At 47.1% G+C, this 23177-nt stretch overlaps 1 protein-coding gene across 1 annotated transcript in view; it reads right to left on the bottom strand.

Moving 5' to 3' along the window:
• Nucleotides 1-23177, bottom strand: part of QARS1 (glutaminyl-tRNA synthetase 1) — a 100540-nt gene that overhangs the window by 56738 nt on the left and 20625 nt on the right. The window lies entirely within an intron of this gene.

Genomic DNA, 23177 nt, shown 5'->3' with positions numbered 1-23177 from the left:
TGTCCATAGGATGCGTTTTGTACTGCAGTTTAGCTCATTTGAAATGAACAGGAACTGTCCAGAGCAGCATATGGTTTGCTATGGGGATTTTCTCCTACTCTGGACAGTTCTTAAAGGGGTACTCCGGTGCATACACATCTTATCCCCTATCCAAAGAATAGGGGATAAGATGCCTGATCGCAGGAGTCCCGCAGCTGGGGGCGCCCGTGATCATGCACGCGGCACCCAGTTTGTAATCAGTCCCCGGAGCGTGTTCTCTCCGGGTCGGATTACGGTTGACCCCTCCCGTAGGCTTGCATTGAGGGGCAGAGCGTGACGTCACACGGGGGCGGAGGCGTGATGTCACATGCTGCCGGCCCAGCGGTCGACCGTAATCAGATCCGGAGCGAACACGCTCCAGGGAATGATTACAAACGGGGTGCCACGTGCATGATCACGGGCATCCCCAGCTGCGGGACTCCCGCGATCAGGTATCTGATCCCCTATCCTTTGGATAGGGGATAAGATGTGTAAGCACCGGAGTACCCCTTTAAAATAGACAGATGTCAGCAGAGAGCACTGTGCTCGTGATGTCAGCAGAGAGCACTGTGTTTCAAAGAGAAAAGAATTTCCTCCTTAGTATTCAGCAGCTAATAAGTACTAGAAGGATTAAGATTTTTTTTAAATAGAAGTAATTTACAAATCTGTTTAACTTTCTGGCACCGGAGTACCCCCTTTAAAAATCTTGGCCACTCCCAGTCACTGCAACCAGGCCAGTTAGAACTAGGAAGTCCTTGTGTGGACCCAAGTGTAGGAGCCAGCATCTTCAGAACACTTTTGGTACATGCTGTGGCTATGCCATGAATGCCCAAATGGAAATACCCCTTTAAATAGACAATGTCAAAAATCAAAAACTTTTTATATGTTGTACATCTTGGCAAAACATTAACGTTTCTAATATATTTCATAATTTTTAATATTTTTATAGAAATTATGGCTTATAAAAAGAGCACTAGAAGTCCCCATACTATCCAGAACATAACCTTAGTCTAAGATGAAGCACAGGCTGGGAAAAGTTCAGTAAGTGAGGGCAGGACTAGGAAGACTGTGCTCACTCCTGTTCTATCAGACTCCGTCTAAAAACAAAAAGGAAGGGGTTACAGAGAAGCCTGCAGTGACCAAATGAAAAGACCCAGCACAGCAGACTTAGGGAGGAAGTGAATGCCTGGCGAGTGAGGATGGGCTCAGTACTTGCCTTGGATACACCCCTTCCTAAGGCTGGGTCCACACTACGTTTTGTCCCATACGGGAGCGCATACGGCAGGGGGGAGCTAAAAGCTCGCGCTCCCGTATGTCACCGTATGCGCTCCCGTATGTCATTCATTTCAATGAGCCGACCGGAGTGAAACGTTCGGTCCGGTCGGCTCATTTTTGCGCCGTATGCGCTTTTACAACCGGACCTAAAACTGTGGTCAACCACGGTTTTAGGTCCGGTTGGAAAAGCGCATACGGCGCAAAAATGAGCCGACCGGACCGAACGTTTCACTCCGGTCGGCTCATTGAAATGAATGACATACGGGAGCGCATACGGTGACATACGGGAGCGCGAGCTTTTAGCTCCCTCCTGCCGTATGCGCTCCCGTATGGGACAAAACGTAGTGTGGACCCAGCCTAAGCAGTGAATTTCAGAATGAGTCAGCAGCGGAACAAAGGGATTTGTGAACCAAATAGAGAAGCTAGACACATAAGACATGTAAAGCATCTGCATGATTTAGTAAGTAAGAGAAGAAAACATTTTTCTGCTGGTATGACAGGTACTATAAAGTGAAACTGTCACCTCGGTACAGGTACGGAGGTGCAGTTACCATTGCATAGAGCAGAATGTGAAGTAAAAGCAGGTGCTTTTACTCACATTAGCTACGGTCTGTAAATGAAAATTCTTACTTTATTCTGACGCCGGGCAACAGTCGGATGGGCCAGCCGACTCCCGCAGCGGAATGTCCCCTGCCCGCTCCTAGCATGGAGTGCTGCATGTCAATTATGCAGGATCAGCATGATTGATGTGCATCGCTCCATGCTAGGAGCGGAGAGGAGGAAGCGTTCCGCTGCAGGAGTCGGCCGGCCCTTCCAACTGTGACCCAGCGTCAGAATAAAGTAAGAATTTTCCTTTACAGAGCACAGGGAATGTGAGTAAAAGCACCAGCTTTTACTTCACATTCTGCTCTATGCAGTGGTAACTGCACCTCCGTACCTGTACGGAGGTGACAGTTGCGCTTTAAATAATATGGGCATCTGAGACTGTGAAAATACATGTTAATACTTCTCTTCTCAGCAGGGACTCATTAGGGATATAGGTTGAACTTGATGGACTCTTGTCTTTTTTTCAACCTTATAAACTATGTAACTTGAATTAGAACTATTGAATCACTGCTTGCAGTAAGTAAATTCTTGCTTACATCCAGAGGCTGAAAACTAGTCTTGGCCTGTACCCTTTCAAAGTTAAGGGTCTGCTACAGTCTTTTTTAAGGGAACCAATCATGAAATTTTACCACATATTAACAGGGGTGTGGAAATTTTTTTTTTTTTTTTTTTTTTTTTTTTTTTAAATATAAAAACACACACACTACTTGTCCAAGGGACTAAAACGGAGCCCAATCTACTTGTCCTGGCCAATGTTCATTTTTTCCTCCTAACCCTATAATAGCCATCATTTTTATTTTTCCATCTACAGACCCATGAGGTCTTGTTTTTTGCGGGGCCGATTGTACTTAGTAATGACACCTTTTTCTTTTCCCATAAGGGTGCATGCACACTACGTTTCTTAAGATACGGGACCGTATACGGCTGGGGAGAGGGGGGCGGAGAGTCCGGGGCGGGGCAACCGCACGCTGCCGTATGCGGTCCCATATCTAATATATTTCACTGAGCAACCGGAGTGAAACGCTGCCTCCGGTTGGCTCCGTTTTGCCCCGTATACGGTTTCCCGACCGCACTCTAACATATGCTCGAAACAAAGAATAAATAAAATAAACTGATAAAATAAAATTTGCTAAATTATCAATTTTTTTTTATTTCAGTGTTTTTTTTGTATTGATCTGACTTTTTACTTCATTTTTCTCTGGGATTTGTTGTAACAAAAAATAAATAAAAAAAGAATTGCATATATATATATATATATATATATTTTTTTTTTAGAACATTTACCGTACAAGATGTATAATGTTACGTTTTTATAGTTTGGACAATGGCTCATGCGGCAATACCAAATATGTTTATATCTATTACGTTTATGTTTTTTATATAAGAAAGGGGGGCGATTTTAACTTTTAATATGGAAGGGGTTAATGTTTCTCAAACTTTTATTAAACTATTTATTTTTAACCACTTTATTAATCCCTTAGGGGACTTTTAGGAGGAACCATTAGATTCCTCATATAGATCAATGCAGTACTATTGATCTGTGTGCTCTCCATTGATCTGTGTGCTCTGTGCTCCATTGATAAAGCCTGGTCCTGCCAGGCTCTATCAATGACAGAGTCATGGCCCCTAAGGAAGCAGAATTAAGCCCACCAGCTTCCTCTACAGTGGACTACGGGCATCTGGCAATAGGATTTCCACATCCCTGATACACACAAAATCTTCATCCTTACCATCCCCGGGGAGATCTTGATGCCTGCAGGGATAGTGAGTATATGAAATTTAAAAGTCTTCCCCCACCGGCCCAATGAGTAGTCCCCAGTGCGGGGAGCTTTACTTACCTAGTCCAGTCTTCTAAGCTAGACTGAAGGCTGATACATTGTAACTGCGCTGATGCAGTGTAACAGAAAATAAGCACAAGTATAAGATTTGTGCTGCTCTTGCAATTTGCTCTCCAAGGCTTCTAGAAAATGATACAATTGCAGCAGACTCTCAGCTGTGAGAAGATATTGGATTATTTTACATTTTCAGCCACTGAGCTTAAACAAGATTGTTCAAATTAATTAACAATATTGTGAGTGTGCATGTTGTATAGAGGCTCTGCTGACTTTGGGCAAGAATCCTCCATCAGTCAATCACATAAGCTTTAGCAACTGTGAAATCAAAGGGCTGTCAGAGTATTCTAGAGGCTGCAGCTTTTTAACAGCTGGACAGCCACGAGTAGGATACCTACAACATAATAAAAAGAGTTAATCCCCTCCTTAAACCAAGGAAGCACAGACAATGCCCCTATGAGTAGCAGAACGGTTGGTTGGGGCACAGGATCTCTGCAGACAGAACTGGTAGCAGCCTATGTGTGAGAGGCGCAGATTGCAGAGATTTCATTCTAGACAGTGGTGAGTGTGTTTCCCCACAATCTGCAGATTCTCAGAACAGACACACTGTTTGGGTTTCGACTAAGACTTTCCAAGAAAATGAACAGAGCTGTATATAGAGAGGGAGAGCAGTTCTCAGCCGGTGTCAACCCTCCCTGGCCACTCGCCTCGGCTCAATCATCTATAAAGCAGCTGCCAGACTCACAGACTCGATGTCGTTCTCCCCGGGGAGGAGCGGACCAGGCCGAAGGATTACACAATCCCACTCCTCATATCCCAGCTTGTTAAAAGGGGTAGTAGTCTAACGGAATAGATTTCAAACAGGTTCGGTGTCCGATAAATGCACTGCTTTGTATACTGAACATCCTATTAAAGCAAAGGGTACTTTAATGTAAGGGAATTACATGACTGGCAATTCCCTAATCTATTTCCATTACCAAAATCCCTTAATTCTGTACATAGGCTGTAATAAATTTAATGTCTATTATCTGAATTACACATCTGATGAGGAGAGCAATAAAGGGTATAGGAGTATAGTACAAAAATAGCTATTCCCTAACAAAGGAAAAAAATAATATAAATATAATGTTTATATAAGTTACTCACTAGGTCATGCAGATGCTTTACATGTCTTTTTTTATGTGTCTTCAGTATTAAAATCTCAAACCCCTCTGTTCTGCTGCTCACACCTAACATCCACTGCTCAGGAAGGGGCGTGACTAATGCAAGCACTGAGCATGCCCTCACTGACCATGCATTCACTTCCTCCCTGACTCTGCGGTGCTGGGTCTCTTCATCCAATCACTGCAGGTTGCTCTTTAACCCCCTCAACTCATGTTCATGCTACAGTCTGACATGACAGGAGTAAGCACAGAATACTGAGCTGGAACAAAGATGATGCTGCAGCAAGACAGGATTATATTCTGGACAGAATTTTGTTCTGAACCTATGATTTCTATAAAAAGGAGATAATTCCTTTTATAAAGTATATCAGAAAGGTTAATATTTTACCAACATGTACAACATATAACAAGTTTTGATTCTGAGTGCCCATTTAAGGAAAAGAACTATATTCGGCCCGGTTTCCCATACAAATCAACACTCATCTATGGCTTTTACAGTGGGGTCCAAAAGCATGAAAACAATCTTGTTTTTTTTTTTTTTATAACATTAAGAGCATGAGGATGATGTCTTTTTTTTTAAGGTTGGGGGGGGGGGGGGTTCTCTTTCCTATTGATGTTAACAGGGGTTATCATTGCCTGGCTACTACTAAAAAACTGGCTTGTGTAATAGGGTTATGTAGTATTAGGGCTGCACGATATGGGGAAAATGTGCGATTACGATTAAGGGCCTAAATATTGCGATTTCAATATGTGATGAGATAGAATATATAAATGGTGAAATCCCGCCATTTCATATCCAATCTCCATTCTATGCCCACCGCCCATTTCACATCTCCCCTCTTGGTCACATTCTCCCATCCATTTTCCCCCTTGTGTCACATACTCCCCCTCCCCCTGCCACATTCTCCTCCCCCCATATCAAATTTTGCCCTACGACCAACCCCCCCCAACATTTCACATCTCCCCTCATGGTCACATTCTCCAATCACATTTTCCCCCTGTGTCACATACTCCTCCTCCCCCCCCCCCCCCCCCCCCTCCCCGTCAAATTCTACCCTTCCCTCTGCCCCATTCTCCCCTCCCCATGTCACATTTTGTACTGCAATAATACACTGTGTTTCCTGGGTGGTTTTCAAATCTCCCACCGGATCCGGGGGGAAAAAAAAAAAGCACAAAAATAGCCATTCAATTTCTTTAGCCAGATATTGTGCAGCCCTATGACGTATACCTAAAATCTCCAGTACTTTGTCCACCACTATACAGACATGTGAAGCTATACCAGCCACAGAATAAGAATTAGTAATAACTGGCTGTTCGGTGGGGGTGTGATCACTGTAAAAAAAATGGAGGTCCCTTGTCCCTAAGTGAATAAAGCAGCACCTGATGATCTGGGATAACTTTTAATGTTCTGATAACCCTACAATGTACAACTTTATATGATTCTATGGCACTGGGTCTTGTGCTTGAGACAGGTGTTGTGGAGACAGACTGGGAAGCTTAGTCTCCTACTGTATAGTTCTATATAACAGGGTGAAGGAGAACGGTGCTCAGTTAAAAAAATGACTATGGTCTTTGGAGGTACACTTCTAGTACTATAAAGTGCACTCTTTAAAGGAGTTATGCACCATAAGGTGATTTTTGCACTTACCTGCAGACAGTAATGGACATGCTTAGCAAGGATCTGTGCTTGTCTTTGGGTTAAATGGCTATGTGGTGGCTCTCTTTTTGTGAAGTGGCCTTTTCCTGTTGGAGTTCTCTTACTACAAATCCCATAATTCCACTTTCCTCCCTCCCACACATCAGCCACCCCACTCATTGAACCACAAATGAACTGAATTCCATGCAAAAGAGTACTTTCTAACCAGGGTGCCTCCAGCTGTTGCAAATTGCCTGTGGTCACTCCACCCATTAAAGCAAAACAGGCTCCCTGTCATTACCCGACTAGTGCGGTAGTGTCTCGGCCGCACTGCATCCTGGGAATACCTGAGACAGGAGTCAGTTTATATGTGGTTAAAAATGAACATCCAGAGCAAAGATCACATAAGAATGCGAGACCAACCAAAGACCGGTACAAACACTACATTATGAACTACACTGACTTTACAGCCCCTGTAGCATAGTCCAATAAAAAAAAATCCCTGGAATACCCCTTTAAAGAAGAGACTTAAAGGGGAACTTGTAGGGGTGTGCAATGCAAGCACCATTCCCTTTTAGGCCATCTGTCCAGGAGACAAAAACATGCTAAATGGGTTCAGTACAGTAGATATCTTTCCCCGTTCATATTCCTTGCCAAATAGCTTTTCCAGGCAGTTGACCAAAGAAACACCCATGTCCATAATATTAGTCCCCTTACTCTCGCTTTATTCCTTGGAGCTGCTAAGACAATTGCTTTTTGATTTAAATACAAATGCAACGTGACTAAACAGGTGACGCCTGCCGGGAGGAGCGCCACGTCTCTCTCTTCTTAGCCAGATCTTGACCATAAAGTTACAAGCCTTACTAAAAAGAGGGGGGGGGGAAGCCAACCCATCAATAATGCAGTTTGTTCCTTGTGAGCAGGGAACCCCCCCAATTGGCAGAAGGCAGCGTCTTAATGTCACCTTCTAGCACCTCAGGAGAAAATCGTCAGACTCCTCTCGCAGCCCGCAGAGGCCCCTTGAAAATTGGGCCATCTTGTTACCAGCCGACTCTAATTGCTGTATAAACAATCCTCAGTGCTACTGGTATAAAAGAGTGAGTGAACTGCCAGCCCAGAAAATAACCCTTTGCACACCATTTAATAGCAGTTATAGTTACATGTACATTTAATCTGGCATGAATGCAGCCAGATAGGTGCTGGACCATCAGACAATCATAGTAAAGTAGAACTATCTTACAAAAAGTTAGGGAAGCTTCAGGATTGCGGCAATACATATAATTCTAAGCTACATTTTGAACTGGTGCTCTAATCTGGCCTACCTATTTTCTATAGGCCCTTGTTTAAAAAGGAGTAATATTGTGGAAAAAAAATGTTTAATCCCATTGTGCCTGGGCTGCAAAAAAACAACAAACACAAAAAAAATACATTAACTCACCTTCCTCTGTTCCTCCACTATAGCTGTTCGGGCCTCCAGTCCAGTTTCCTTCCTTCTGTATGCATGGATCATCACACTGCAGGCAGAGTATTGCCAGCCGCAGCGATGTCCTGCCTTGGCCGGTCATAGGATGAGCACAGTGTCATGTAAGGAGCCTGAGCTCCACCTTCTCCCTGCTATACTGGTCGAGGCAGTTTTTTTTTTACTAAAATGCTGTTTTTTCCCAAAATTTTACATTTCTACAAGGGGTAATAGGAGAAAATGCCTCCCAAAATGTGTAGCCCCATTTCTTCTGAGTATGGACATACCCCATGTGTGGACGTAAAGTGCTCTGCTGGCGCACTACAATGCTCAGAAGAGAAGGAGCGCCATTGAGATTATGGAGAGAGAATTTGGTTGGAATAGAAGTTGGGGGCCTTGTGCATTTACAAAGCCCCCCCGTGGTGCCAGAACAGTGGACCCCCCCCCCCACATGTGACCCCATCTTGGAAACTAGAACCCCCACAGAATTTAATAAGGGGTGCATTGAGTATTTACACCCCACATTTGACAGATCTTTGGAACAGTGGGCTGTGCAAATGAAAAATTACATTTTTCATTTTCACAGACCACTGTTCCAAAAATCTGTCAGACACCTGTGGGGGGGTAACTGCTCACTGCACCCCTTATTACATTATGTGAGGGGTGTAGTTTCCAAAATGGGGTCACATGTGGGGGGGGGGGCTTCCATATTTCTGGCACTATGGGGGCTTTGTAAACACATGTGGCCTTCAATTCCGGACAAATTTTCTCTTCAAAATTCCAATGGCGCTCCTTCTCTTCTGAGCATTGCAGTTCGCCAGCAGAGCACTTTACATCCACATGTGGTATTTCCATACTCAGAAGAAATGGGGTTACAAATTTGGGGGGGGCTTTTTTTCCTATTTTTCCTTGTGAAAATGAAAAATTTAGGGTGACACCAGAATTTTTGTAAAATTTTACAAAAATTCGTCCAACACTTGTAGGGTGTTAAGGCTCACTATACCCCTTGTTACATTCCGTGAGGGGTGTAGTTTCCAAAATGGGGTCACATGTGGGTATTTCTTTTTTTGCGTTTATGTCAGAACCGATGTAATATCAGCCACCCCTGTGCAAACCACCAATTTAGGCCTCAAATGTACATAGTGCGCTCTCACTCCTGAGCCTTGTTGTGTGCCCGCAGAGCATTTTACGCCCACATATGGGGTATTTCCGTACTCAGGAGAATTTGCGTTCCAAATTTTGGGGGGTGTCTTTTTTTCCTTTTACCTCTTGTGAAAATAAAAAGTATAGGGCAACACCAGCATGTTAGTGTTTTTTTTTATTTTTACACTAACCGGCTGATGTAGACCCCAACTTTTCCTTTTCATAAAGGGTAAAAGGAGAAAAAGCTACAGTTTAGAGAGTACTGTATAGTGGTCTCCAAACTTTAGCCCCCCCCCAAATGTTGCTAGGCAACTACTCACCGGCTTCCGTAGTATTCACCAGGGAGCCACAAGGGAGCCGCATCTCTTCGCCGCCCGCCGCCGCCGGTCAGGTAAGGGACCTCCACCGCCGCCGGTCCCGATACAGTTCCCCCGTTCTGCCCGGATGGCCGTCGGTGGGCAGGACGGGGGAACCGAACTTTAACCCCCCCCCCCCGATCTGCTATTGATCGGCGCTTCTAGACGACCAATAGCAGGGATAGGAGGGGTGGCAACTATCTACTATCCCTTCAGGGGGATCCCGATCCAGTCCGATCCCCGGTCCAGTCCCCGACCGGCTAGCGGCGGGGACCCGAGTTCCCACGGGGGTATACATACGCCCTCCGTCCTTAAGGACTCAGGATGCAGGGCGTATGCTTATGCCCTTCGTCCTGAAGAGGTTAAGTAGCCCAACTATAGACACCAATTGAGAATAACCATTTACATAATGCATACATACACAAAAATATCAATAGCATCTAATGGGGTTATAAAAATGATTTAGAACTGCAGACCTCATTCACCCCTTTCGGGACTACACTTTCAAGTTCAGTTATCCAATAACATTATTTTTTGTAACAGACGTCGCTTATTAAAGGGGTACTTCTGCGGAAAACTTTTTATTTTTTATTTTTTTAATCAACTGGTGCCAGAAAGTTAAACAGATTTGTAAATTACTGCTATTAAAAGATTTTCCTCTGTAGCAAACAACTGCTAAAAAGTACTGAAAGGATTAAGATTTTTTAATAGAAGTAATTTACAAATCTGTTTAACTTTCATTCACCAGTTCATTTAAAAAAATAAAATAAAAATACAAAAGTTTTCCACTGGAGTAACCCTTCAAGGTTAACATTTGCTACTTCAGGTACTTCTTACAGTATTAACCATTTCAATGTTTTTATTGGATAGTTATGTTCACGAAAATGTCTGGCTACAGTACTTTCGCCATATTAAATGTATCTACAGTTTCTGTTTTAACACCTTTTATAATTAACGTTTTATGTTCTGTCAGCAGAGTTTTTATAGACCAAGCAGTCTGTCCTACAAATGTCCGCACGGACATTTGAGCATACATATTACGTTCTTAGTTTGACAAGTGTAAAATACTTTTTGATGTATTAAAGGGGTATTCCGGGAAACACACACACTCATAATATATTATATTATATTATATTATATAAATATAATATAAATATAAAAATAAATATAAAAATAAATATAAAAATAAATATAAAAATAAATATATATATATATATATATATATATATATATATATATATACATACACACACACACACACACATATACACATATACACACACAGATTTGTAAATTACTTCTATTAAAAAAAAATCTTACGCCTTCCAATAATGATCAGCTGCTGAAGTTGAGTTATTCTTTTCTGTCTGGCAACAGTGCTCTTTGCTGACATCTCTGCTTGTCTCGGGAACTGCACAAAATAGAAGAGGTTTGCTATGGGGATTTGCTTCTACTTTGGACAGTTCCCGAGACACGGGTCAGCAGAGCGCACTTCTACAGAAAAGAACAACTCAACTTCAGCAGATCATAAGTACTGAAAGGATTAAGATTTTTTTTATAGAAGTAATTTACAAATCTGTTTAAAGGAGTAGTCCAGTGGTGACTCAGTGGTGAGCAACTTATCCCCTATCCTAAGGATAGGGGATAAGTTGCAGATCGCGGGGGGTCCGACCGCTGGTGCCCCCTGCGATCTCCTGTACGGAGCCCCGACAGCCCGCGGGAAGGGGGCGTGTCGACCTCTGCACGAGGCGGCGGCCGACACGCCCCCTCAATACAACTCTATGGCAGAGCCGAAGCGCTGCCTTCGGCAATCTCCGGCTCTGCCATAGAGATGTATTGAGGGGGCGTCGGCCGCCGCTTCGTGCGGGGGTCGACACCCGCTATCTGGACCGAGAGCCGGGGACCCGTACAGAGACATCGCAGGGGGCCCCAGCGGTCGGACCCCCCGCGACCTCAAACTTATCTCCTATCCTTAGGATAGGTGATACGTTTTTCACCACTGGACTACCCCTTTAAAAGGTGCAATCACACATAGTAAATCAAGAGTAATTCACGGCAAAAAATTTACGGGCGGCAAAAATTTTATTTTCGCGCACGGAAATGGGGGAGAAAGAAGTGAAGGGTTTTTCAGCCATTTCCATGCAAATTCCACACGAAAACGTCAGGCGGAATTTTTTTTTTTTATTTTTTTTTTTACTTCTATTGATTTCTGCTAGCGGATTCCGCTTGAAGAATGAACATGCTCATTCTTCAAGTGGAATGGAATTCAGCGTCGGAATTCCGCTAGCAGAATTTCCGCAGTGTGAACAGGACAGCGGAAAAAAAACATTAAAGTCAATTGGCAGAGGAGATGTTAATTTGGAGCGGAGAATTCAATAGGAATTACTCGAGTAAATTCCTCTTGAATTACTCCGTGTGAACGCACCCGAACTCTCTGGAGCCAGTTGATATATATAAAAAAAAAAAGTTTTTTCCTGGATAACCCCTTTAAAAAGCCTTTAGACGGGTGGTTAAAGCTTTCTAATTCCACTGCAATGAGTGCAGTTCAGACAAGGAAAGGTTTTTTTGCGTTTAGCAGACAAAAAGGTTTGGCCACATTTTATTAGTTTTTCACCTATGGATGGCCTTTTTTTTTTTTCAACTGAAATGTTTATTAAATAATTTTTCATATATATAATCCAAGACAAAACACAAATAATCAACATCCAAAAAGGGTCAAAGCCCTGGAGCCAATAAAGGTTACAAATAAGCAAACAACTAAGAGTACCGTATATACTCTAGTATAAGCCGACCCGAGTATAAGCCGAGACCCCTAATTTCAACCAAAAATCCCAGGAAAAGTTATTGACTCGAGTATAAGCCTAGGGTGGGAAATACCTCATCCCCCCCCTGTCATCATCCAGACCCGTCATTAACATCCTCATCATCATCCCCTTGTCATCATCCCACACATCCCCCCTTCATCATCCCCTTATCATCCCACACATCCCCCCTTCATCATCCCCCCTTCATCATCCCCCCTTCAATCCCCTTATCATCCCACACATCCCCCCCCTTCATCATCCCCTTGTAATCATCCCACGCTCCCCCTTCATCATCCCCTTGTCATCATCCCCACCCCCCCCCCCCCTTCATCATCCTCTTCTCATCATTCGCCCTCAGTGGTCTTCAACCTGCGGACCTCCAGAGGTTTCAAAACTACAACTCCCAGCAAGCCCGGGCAGCCATCGGCTGTCCGGGCTTGCTGGGAGTTGTAGTTTTGAAACCTCCGGAGGTCCGCAGGTTGAAGACCACTGCGGCCTTCAACATCATCCAGCCCCCTCTCACCCCCTTTAGTTCTGAGTACTCACCTCCGCTCGGCGCTGGTCCGGTCCTGCAGGGCTGTCCGGTGAGCAGGTGGTCCGGTGGGATAGTGGTTCCGGGCTGCTATCTTCACTGGGGGCGCCTCTTCTCCGCGCTTCCGGCCCGGAATAGAGGCGTTGCCTTGACAACGACGCAGAAGTACGTTGGCAATGAACGCACCTCTGCGTCGTTGTCAAGGCAACATGACTATTCTGAGGCCGGGCCCGAAGCGCTTAGAAGAGGCCTCCCCGGTGAAGATAGCAGCCCGGAACCACTATCCCACCGGACCACCTCCTCTCCGGACAGTCCTGCAGCACCGGACCAGCGCCGAGCGGAGGTGAGTACTCAGAACTAAAGGGGGTGAGAGGGGGCTGGATGATGTTGAAGGCCGCAGTGGTCTTCAACCTGCGGACCTCCGGAGGTTTCAAAACTACAACTCCCAGCAAGCCCGGACAGCCGATGGCTGCCCGGGCTTGCTGGGAGTTGTAGTTTTGAAACCTCTGGAAGTCTGCAGGTTGAAGACCAATGCGGGTGGAGAGTTCACTCGAGTATAAGCCGAGGGGGGTGTTTTCAGCACGAAAAATCGTGCTGAAAAACTCGGCTTATACTCGAGTATATACGGTAACCGTAGAATAAGAAAAGCAAACAGTAGCATAAGGACAAGCTCAGAAAAACCAAATGAGGTCATTAAAGCAAGGCATGAGCTCTAACATCAGGGTGCTAACGGCAAGGTGATCTAAACAGGACAGGGCGCTCAAGCTGTTGCAATAGCCACCCCAACATAGAAATACCACAAACAACAGAGGGGGGCACAAGACAAACATACAAACAAAACACAAACAGAAAAGGGAGGGACAAGAGAGAGAAAAAAAAAAAAAAAAAGAGAAGCCAGATGGGGAAGAAAGAATCAAAGAGGTTGCCGGTCCGAGTAGCGATCCCATGGCTCCCAGACAGAAAGGAGAGAGAGAGAGAATAGAATTATTTAGAGAAGCAGTAAGAAATTCCAGGGAGCGGATTTCACGAATACGAGCCAGCAAATCAATCTCAGAGGGAGGAAGAGTTTGTTTCCAGCATTTAGCAATAAGAGTCTTGGCAGCCAGGACAATGTGCATGAAGAGCTTAACCCCTTAAGGACCAAGGGCGAACAGGTACGCCTTTGCTCCCTGGTACTTAAGGACCAAGGGCGTACCTGTACGCCCGTGGGAATTTCGGTCTCCGCCGCGCGCCGGGCGGGGATCGCGCCGGGGTGACTGCTGATATCTATCAGCAGGCACCCGGCGCAAATGCCCAGGGGGGGTCATTAGACCCCCCCCCATGTCGGCGATCGGCGCAAATCGCAAGTGAATTCACACTTGCGATTTGCGCCGATTCCGGGTCATACGGGTCTATGGTGACCCGGAATAGAAGGGGGATCGCGGGTGTCCTAGACACCCACGATCCCCCTGTAGCGATAGGAGTGAGGTGGCAGGGTTGCCACCCCTCCTATCTCTGCTATTGGTGGTCTAGACGCGACCACCAATAGCAGATCGGGGGCAGAGGGGTTTACTTTCGGTTTCCCCGTCCTGCCCTCCCACAATAGGCGGGGCAGGACGAGGAAACCGACAGGGACCGGCGCCGAAGATCCACTTACCCATCGGCGACGGCAGCGGCGACGATCAGCGGCGGCAGCGGGCGACGATCGGCGGAAGAAGAGGACCGCGACGCAGCTCCCTGGATCCAACGGAAGTCGGTGAGTTACTTAGCAACATCTGGAGGGCTACAGTCTGAGACCACTATAGTGGTCTCTAAACTGTAACCCTCAAGATGTTGCAAAACTACAACTCAATTTAGCCAAACAACAAAACGGCAAAACAATACGTGCCGTATGTAGGTCCCGGGGGTACCAATATATAGCCAAAAACAAAGAGACCCAAAATACTAATATTATTTCAAAAAGTATAACAATCTTTATTAGACAATAAAAAACAAACAATTTAAAAATAGTAAAAGGCAGAGGATGACCTTACGCAGGAGACAACAAGTGCCAGTGGACCTGGTATGGGCGATATAGGCATTCAGTCAAGAACATACATAATGTAAGACTGGCACGGCTGCACACTTCATGATATCATAACAATAGATATAATATTTAACGTACATTGATGTAACATGGGGAGCAGCAACGCAATGTAACAAACATAAATAGGGACCCAAGATGGGTAATATCTAAAAAGACTACCTGTCATATACCCAAAGGCCAGGAACACCAAGCACCAACACCCCAACGCAAGTTTCGCGTATGGGCTTCGTCAGGGGACGTGTCACATTGTCCTGGCTGCCAAGACTCTTATTGCTAAATGCTGGAAACAAACTTTGTTTGTCATGTGGGTTATTTTTGCTGTTCTGGCACCATAGGGGCTTCCTAAATGCAACATGCCCCCCAAAAACCATTTCTGAAAAACGTACTCTCCAAAATCCCCTTGTCGCTCCTTCGCTTCTGAGCCCTCTACTGCGCCCGCCGAACACTTTACATAGACATACGAGGTATGTGCTTACTCGAGAGAAATTGGGCTACAAATATAAGTATACATTTTCTCCTTTTACCCCTTGTAAAAATTAAAAAATTGGGTTTACAAGAACATGCGAGTGTAAAAAATGAAGATGGTGAATTTTCTCCTTCACTTTGCTGCTATTCCTGTGAAACACCTAAAGGGTTAAAACACTTACTGAATGTCATTTTGAATACTTTGGGGGGTGGAGTTTTTATAATGGGGTCATTTGTGGGGTATTTCTAATGGGAAGACCCTTCAAATCCACTTCAAACCTGAACTGGTCTCTGAAAAAAAGCGAGGTTCAAAATTTTGGGAAAAATTGGAAAATTGCTGCTGAACTTTGAAGCCCTCTGGTGTCTTCCAAAAGTAAAAACACGTCAATTTTATGATGCAAACATAAAGTAGACATATTGGAAATGTGAATAAAATAAAAAAATATTTTGAATATCCATTTTCCTTACAAGCAAAGAGCTTCAAAGTTAGAAAATACAAAATTTTCTAATTTTTCATCAAATTTTGGGATTTTTCACCAAGAAAGGATGCAAGTTACCACAAAATGTTACCACTATGTTAAAGTAGAATATGTCACGAAAAAACAATCTCGGAATCAGATTGATAACTAAAAGCATTCCAGAGTTATTAATGTTTAAAGTGACAGTGGTCAGATGTGCAAAAAACGCTCTGGTCCTAAGGTGTAAAATGGCCTGGTCCTTAAGGGGTTAAAGGGTCTCTTAGACAAAGTAGGATGAGAGAGGTGGAGAAGATAAATCAGAGGATCTAGAGTGACCAAGACACCCGGAGCCCCGAGAAGGAGGTGCTGCACCTTTTTCCAATAGTCTGCCAGAAGGGGACAGGACCAGAAAATATGGAAGACCGTGCCGAATCCCATCACGCAGCTCCAGAGCTGAGGAGGGATAGAAGGGTTAAGTCTATCCATAAGTTCAGGGGTGCGATAACAGCCCATAAGCATCTTATATTGGGTTTCCTTGTAAGCAGTACATATAGAAGCCTTGAATGCCCTTTCCCAAATTACCCTCCACTGGGACAGTGTAATGGCAGTATACAAGGCCTCCTCCCAACGGGCCATATAACGGTGGGACGGGGGTTCACCGTCCGAGGGCTGAATCAGCAGAGAGTAGATATCGGAGAGAAGGCACCTCACCTGAGGTCCACCACGGCATAACTGCTCAAAGCCAGTAGGCAGAGAAACCGATACAGAGCCAGTAGGAGGAGGACAAAAAGTGCTGTAATTGTAGGTAGCAAAAACGCTCAGAAGAGGGGAGATCCCAGCGAGATGCCAGCGCCTCAAAAGGTAATCGGGAACAAGAGATAGGGTCAACGATGTTCGCCCAACAGAGTAGACCCCAGGAACCCCACGCCCGCACCATAATGGAGGACATAACAGAGGGAAAAGCAGGATGAAAGAGGAAAGACCGTAGAGGGGAGATAGGAGAAAACAGTCGGATCTTCCTAGAACAATAACCCCAGACATATCTAGAAAAACCCATGGGAGCTAGGAGAGGGGAGGGAGAAATAGCTTATGCTGGAGGGGACCAGAGAAGAGAATAAGGGTGGACCGGGGCTAACCACAGATTTTCCAGTTCCATCCAGCGGCTATAAGCATGATACGTAGACCATGCCAAGAGGTTGCGCAGATGAGCAGCCCAGTAATATTTTGTAACATCAGGAACAGCTAAACCCCCCATGTGCCTACCAGCCATCATAACCGACATTGGCAGAAGATGCCTCTTCCCATCCCAAATAAATTAGAAAACAGACGACTGAAAAGAGCGAAGGGCCATCAACGGAACCCGGGTAGGCAACGTCCTTAAAAAGTAGAGTAGTTTCGGGAGGATCGTCATCTTAACCGCTGCAATTCGGACAAAAAAGGAGATGTATTGCGACCGCCGTTTTTCAAGATTCCTAAAGAGGGGGAGGTAGTTAGAATAAAGAGAGGAGTAGCGAGAAGTGATATACACCCCTTGGTATTTAATGGCAAAAGAGGACCACTTGAAAGAATAGTTTAAGAGGAGAAGGGAAGATAAGGATAGAGGCAATTTGAGAGGTAGTGACTCAGTTTTAGAGAGATTAACTTTATAGCCAGAGACCACCCCATAGGCACAAAGAGCAAAGGAAGGGAGAGTAAGGGGTGAGAGCGCGTTAAGAGCACATCATCAGCAAAAAAGGCAAATCTTAAACTCCCTATCATGTAGAGAGATGCCAGTGATATCCGGGTCCCCCCCTAATCACAGACACCAAAGGTTCGAAACATAAAGCAAAGACCAGAGGGGAAGAGCAGACATCCCTGGCAGGTACCATTAAGCAGTGGGAAAGTTGTAGAAGGAGCATGAGGGAGCTTGAGAGAAGCAGTAGGAGACGAGTAGAGACCCCGCAGAGCAGTGAGATGGATGGACCTTTTTTTTTCTATGCAAGAAAGGGCCTTTCTTTGAACAGTTTACCATATTTTTTGTCAGTCTGCAAAATAAGGAGATTTTTGTTTACTTACCGTAAAATATCTTTCTCGAAGGATCCATTGGGGGACACAGACCGTGGGTGTATGCTGCTGTCTCTAGGATGTGTGACACTATGGTAATAAAAAAAAGTTGGCTCCTCCTAGCAGGATATACCCGCCTTCAGACCCTGAGCTAATCAGTTTTAGTTCCAGAGCAATAGGAGGAGACCAACAGGTCAAAGAAAAACACAAAACTGTCCAAGAACCAGAAGAAAAAACATAACTGAACACACCCTCGGACAGAGAACAAAAGGAAAATCCCAAAAAGGGCGGGAGCTGTGTCCCCCAATGGATCCTTCGAGAAAGAGATTTTACGGTAAGTAAACAAAAATCTCCTTTTCTCTATCGGCTCCATTGGGGGACACAGACCGTGGGACGTACCAAAGCAGTCCCTTGGGTGGGCAGATAAGCAGTCAGGCAGACGGCCGATCCACTGCCACCTGCAACACTTTACGACCCAGACTAGCATCAGCCGATGCGAAAGTATGAACTCGGTAAAACCTCGAGAAAGTGTGCAAAGACGACCAGGTAGCCGCCTTGCAAATCTGCGAGGCCGAGGCTCTATTCTGGAGAGCCCAGGATGCCCCAACAGAAAGGGTAGAATGAGCCACAACCATGAACGGAGGAATCCTTTCCTTACAGCGATAGGCTTACGAAATGGCGGACCGAATCCACCGAGAAATGGTGGCCTTGGAAGCAGGTTGTCCCTGTCGACGACCTTTAGTAAGGACAAAAAAGGAATCACACCGACGAAACAAACAAGTGATGGAGAGATAATACCGAACAGCCCGATCTAGATCCAGCTTGTGTAGTAAGCGCTCCTTAGGATGAGAAGGAGCAGGACAAAAGGACGGGAGGACAATGTCCTCATTGAGATGAAAGGCCGAGACCACCTTAGGCAAAAAGGAAGCATCTGGCCGGAAAACAACCTTGTCCTGGTGAATCACCAGAAATGGAGAATAGCAGGAAAGAGCTGCCAATTCAGACACCCTCTGGATGGAGGTGATAGCAACAAGAAACGCCACTTTCCAAGAAAGGAGGCCGAGAGATACTTCTCTAAGGGGCTCAAAGGGAGCACCCTGGAGGGAACTCAGAACCAAATTCAAGCCCCAAGGGGGAAAGGGTGAACGGTAAGGAGGAACAGCGTGCGCCACTCCTTGAAGGAAGGTTCGGACATGAGAATTAGAAGCCAGGGGCCGCTGGAAAAGAACAGCAAGGGCCGAAACCTGACCTTTAAGTGAACTGAGAGACAAACCCAGTTCCAACCCAGACTGCAAAAAGGAGAGAAGACGGGGACCGAGAAGGTTACCGGGGAGAAGTCCTGAGCTTCAGACCAACGAAAATAAGACTGCCAAGTACGGGCTTACGAGCCTTGAGCATGGTGTGAATGACTTGGGAAGAGAACCCGCCGGCCCTCAAAACCGCGGTCTCAACGGCCACGCCGTCAAATGCAGCGACTGTAAATTGGGGTGGCAAAGAGGACCCTGAGAGAGCAGGTCCGGGCGGAGCGGAAGGCGCAGTGGAGCGTCGTCCAGGAGCCTGACTATGTCGGCGTACCACGACCTTCGGGGCCAATCTGGAGCTACCAGAATGGCGGGGACGTCCTCTGCTTTGAGCTTCCTCAGCACCCTGGGAAGGAGCGGAAGAGGAGGGAACAGATAGGGTAGGGCAAACCCAGCCCAAGGAATCACTAGGGAGTCCACGGCCAGAGCCCGAGGGTCCCGGGACTTGGACACAAAAGGAAGGATCTTCCGATTAAGCCGGGACGCGAAGAGGTCCACGTCCGGAATGCCCCAGAGCTCGCAGAGCTGCGCGAAGACCTCCGGATGTAGAGACCACTCGCCGGGGTCGGGTGAGGACCGACTGAGAAAGTCAGCTTCCCAGTTGAGCATTCCAGGAATGTTGGAACCTTGCTCTCCGCCCAGGTGAGAATCTCGGTCACCTCGGCCATGGCTGAAGAGGTGAGAGTGCCGCCCTGTCGATTTATGTATGCCACGGCCGTGGCGTTGTCCGACTGAACGCGGACAGGACGAAACTGAAGACGGGACTCCCAATGAAGAAGACAAAGAAGAATCGCCCGTAATTCCAATATGTTAATCGGAAGAAGGGTCTCCTGGGGAGATCAGAGTCCCTGAACCGTCCAATCCCTGGACACGCTGCCCCAGCCAGACAGGCTGGCATCCGTTTTAACAACCTGCCAGTAAAGGGGAAGAAACAACCGCCCTTGGAGAAGAAGGGGGGGAGCGGAGCCACCAGAGCAGAGACTGACTAACCCTGCGAGGGAGAACAATCTGACGATCGAGGGACAAAGGAAACCAGTTCCATCGAGAGAGAATCGCCAGTTGAAGAGGGCGGTAATGAAACTGGGCAAAGGGTACGGCCTCCATAGTTGCCACCATCCGACCCAGGACTTTCATAAAAGTGCGGATGGAGACTGAGACCTGAGTCCGAAGGGAGCGGACCCCCGACCGAAGCGCCAGACGTTTGTCCGGCGGAAGACAAATTCGGGCAGAGGTCGTGTCGAATTGAAGTCCCAGGAAGGTTAGAGACTGGGTAGGACGGAGGACTGACTTGTCCCGGTTGACCATCCACCCGAAGCGAGTCAGAGTGTGGAGAGTGACGTCCAGATTCTCCAGAGTCTGGGCTCTGGTTGGAGCCTTGATGAGAATGTCGTCCAGATAGGGTATCTCCGAGATTCCCCTCGACCCGAGGAGCCGTGGCTAGACCAAAGGGGAGGGCTACGAATATTAAGTGTCCCTCCGGAACCGCAAAGCGGAGGTACAGATGATGGCCTGGAAATATTGGCACATGGATGTAAGCATCCTTGATGTCCACCGATGAAAGGAACTCCCCTTGTTCCAGGGGAGAGATTCCATTCGGAAGTGGCAGATAAGAGGGTGATGGTTGAGACGCTTGAGGTCTAGGATTGGTCGCACAGAACCGTCCTTCTTGGGGACCACAAAAATATTTGAATAGAAACCCCGAAACCGTTCCCCTGGAGGAACGGGAACACTGACCCCCTGGAGAAGCAGAGACTGGAGAGCAGCTCGAAATTGCTTCGCCAGGAGGAGGAGACTCGGGGGCCTCGGAAGGGAGGTGAATTCGATTCGGTAACCGTTGGACACCACGTCCCTGAACCAAGAGTCCAGAATGTGTGAAGTCCAGATGTCTCATAAAAGAAAGACGACCTCCCACCCGAGAAGAAACTGCGGGTGGGGGCCTCACTTCATGCAGAAGTGGGTTTGCAGTTGCCTGATTTGGCCGCAAAATGGCGGGACCGGTTGGAGTCAGACTTCCAAGACGGGTGTGCCCGGAATGAGGGAGCCTTCTTGTCCCGCGAGGGCGCCTGCCCGGACCCTTTGCTGGAGCCAGAGGTCCGAAAGGACCGAAAGGAAAAGGACTTCCTTTGAGAAGTAGGGCGGGCCTTATTTTGGAGGTAACAAGGAACTCTTACCTCCCGTTGCCTCAGAGATAATCTCATCAAAGCGTTTGCCAAAAAGACGGCCACCCGTGAGAGACCTTTTAGAAGCGGAAGCATTCCAAGCTTTAAGCCACATAGAGCGGCGGAGAGCCGCTAGGTGACCCACAGCAAAGGCAGAACAACGGGCTGACTGCATGGAAGCTGCGCACAGGAAGTCCCCAGCTTTAGAGCATTGGAGAGCCAGAGCAGATAGATCCTCTGGGGGGGGGGGGGGATCCCGCTAAGATATCCTGATGGAGCTTTTGGCACCACTCCGACAGGGCCTTGGACACCCATGTCGAGGCAAAGATGGGAAGAAGAGAAGAGCCAGCTGCTTCAGAGGCAACCTTCGCTAAGGATTCTACCTTCTTGTCCCTGGGATCCTTGAAGGCAGCAGCATCTGCCGTAGGCAGTGTAGTCGCCTTACAGATCCGGGAGATTGGTGGATCCACTGAGGGAGGGGAAACCACCTTAGTGACAAAGTCCTTGTCAAATGGATAACGTTCTTGAATAGTCTTGATTCCCGGGAACCTCTTGTCTGGATGTTTCCATGCAGATTCCAGAATGTAGTCAAAGTCAGCGTTAGAGCTGAACCTTTGAGGTGCTGGCTTAGCACGATGAAAGGATACTCCTGGATTGACATCCGAAGATCCTGAGTGCTCTAAGTGAAAAATTTCTCTTATGGCTGTCACCAATGAGTTCACCGTTGCAAATGAGTTCCAGCGGTCCTCTGAGTCAGATGCCGGCTCGGAAGCCTCGTCCACCAGGGGAATGTGAATTAGTAGAGGCAGTCCTGGAGGGGGGTGATCCTGACCGGGTACGCGGCTCTGGTGTGGCAGAGCGGCGACTCCGAGAATGTCCTCTGGAGGAGCGACGTTTGTGCCCAGACGACGGGGGGGGGCGGGACCCACGAGGGGAACGCTCACGTCTATCTGAAGACTCAATGGAAGAGTCAGACGAGGCACCCCTAGTACGCTTGTGAGAGCGTGAAGTATGTGGAGACGAGGAGCGGGCCCTATCAGAGGCCCTGCGCAGGGAAGAACCCTTCAAGGCGGACACCACTTCCCGGGAGGCCTCAGCCACCGAACAGGAGACTTGGGTCAAGCCAGCCATATACTGGGTCAGGGAAGAAACCCAGGCTGGTGGAGCGGCTGAACCCACCGGAACCGAAAGGGCATCAGGAGGTACAAGGGGTCTGGGGGTGCAGTGGAGCAGGCAGGGCAAGTGGGCTCAGCAGAGCCAGACATCTTGGTATTACAGTGCTTACAGACAAAATAAATCACTGAAGTTCCAGGTTTCTGTTTAGAGGGAGGAACAGCTCTGGGTACGGACATAATGTGAAAAAAGACAGGAACTTTCTCACCCTAGTCTGTGTCCCCCGTCAGCTGCAGTGAGGAGAAATCGGCTCCGTGCAGCTAGAGTGAAGGAACAGGCCAGCCAATAGGAAGAGAGGGGCGTGCCTGTAGCGAGGCACTAACTAACTGACCCCTTCTTACTGAAAGACGCGCCCACGGTGCTGATTTGAGGCTGCTTCGTGCCTCAGAGCTCCCAGCCCTGTGGGCGGAGCTATAGACTGCCGAGAAGAAACTGTAACGGCGCCCACTCCTTGTCCCGAGCGCACGTCAGCCGCATATGCGCTCGGGGGAATAGAGCGGGCGGCCTATACGCCGGCAGAGACTGGCAGAGAAAGTGTACGTAAGCCGGCGCTGAAAGCGCCAGGCCCGTACCAGTGTCGCGGCTGTCAGCCGCATATAAAGCGCTGCTGGCCAAGTGAAAGCAAGCCGGCGCTGAGAGCGCCCGGCCCGTATCAGCGCCGTGGCTGACAGCCGCATATAAGGCGCTGT

The sequence above is a fragment of the Hyla sarda genome, chromosome 6, assembly GCF_029499605.1.
Source record: "Hyla sarda isolate aHylSar1 chromosome 6, aHylSar1.hap1, whole genome shotgun sequence".
NCBI classification, from domain to species: Eukaryota; Metazoa; Chordata; class Amphibia; order Anura; family Hylidae; genus Hyla; species Hyla sarda.
The sequence above is the reverse complement of the archived record's forward strand: the minus strand, read 5'-3'. Positions and strand labels throughout refer to the sequence as shown.